The following is a 1,153-nucleotide window of genomic DNA, read 5'->3' on the forward strand; positions in this document are numbered from 1 at the left end:
CTAAAGCTCCTCACATTTTGGGAGGATTGTATTAGGAGTTTGATGCCATATAAACTACAGTATATACAATAATGTGTGGAGTGAGCAGAAATAGAGACTTTGTTCACTGAGACACAACAACTTTTATTTTTCTGTTTGTCTCAACTCTCCATGGAGCTCTGCCATATCTGCTGGTAGCTGCTTCCTCCTGAAGGAGATCCTGTTGTTCTGATGGTTCTCCTCATCGTTCTCCATGTCAGCCATGTTGCTCTCCTTCTGCTCCCTGGGAAAAGTAATTAGATGTTATAGCTTATAGCACATAAATGTAGATAAATAACAGAGTTACTAATGTGGAAGTTACATACACATAAGGAATTATTTAAAACAGACATGTTACTTTATATATAATAGCAAACACTTTTTTTTTTTTACCATCCAACCATCCAGAATTATAAATAACTGGAATAGTGTAAATTAAAGACAAAATGTAATTACTTTTAAGTTTTAGACCTATGCATGCATACAGCCATGGATAAAATACCACTCGTTTTCTTCAGGTTTTTTTTTCATTCTACAATTACTGATTCATAATTTGATTAGAGAACTGATATCTAGCCATTTTACAATAGGATGTCATATAACATGTTTTATTATCTCCCAACGGGGGAAACTCAGATGCAACAGCAAAATGAGAAACAATCGAAGCACATAGATTCACGCAAGATAAACAAAAGAAGGTAACATGCTGTACAATATTGAGTTATTTATAACTGTAATGTGCAACAGAGTGTCTTCAGAAAATGCGCATGTTTGTTTGAGCAATAAAAATACAGCAGACATTGTGTTTTAAATGTCTTCCATGACTGTATGTATGCAACCTTAAATGTAGTACAAACCAGACAGATATATCTACAAACTGCTCACCTGGCTGGAGAGCAGCAGCGGCGTCAGCTGCGTCTGCGTCGGTGTTCACCGTGGGGCTCCGTCGGCTCCGAAGCGGCTAACGAGGCTTTACATTCGCTCCACTACTGACAAAAACGACTCATTCCTCACGGCTCCATCGAGCTGCCGCTGAATATTGAAATCCGAAGCAAAGAAAAAAGCCGGCATCTTTTTTTAGTTAACGGCTTGTTTGTATCTTCCATCACTTCCGTGTTGCAGCGAGTTTCAAACG

General features: G+C 38.2%; 1 long non-coding RNA gene across 1 annotated transcript; it reads right to left on the bottom strand.

Annotated features, from left to right (window-relative positions):
* Nucleotides 1–103: 103 nt before the first annotated feature.
* Nucleotides 104–1,146, bottom strand: LOC106944371 (uncharacterized). Its single transcript, XR_001424254.1, has 2 exons — nucleotides 904–1,146; nucleotides 104–262 (listed from the first exon to the last, which is right to left on the bottom strand). It is a non-coding gene; the product is annotated as an uncharacterized LOC106944371 (long non-coding RNA).
* Nucleotides 1,147–1,153: the final 7 nt, after the last annotated feature.

Source organism: Poecilia latipinna, unplaced genomic scaffold (assembly GCF_001443285.1).
Source record: "Poecilia latipinna isolate Pla-1442-1.1 unplaced genomic scaffold, P_latipinna-1.0 Scaffold8670, whole genome shotgun sequence".
NCBI lineage: Eukaryota > Metazoa > Chordata > Actinopteri > Cyprinodontiformes > Poeciliidae > Poecilia > Poecilia latipinna.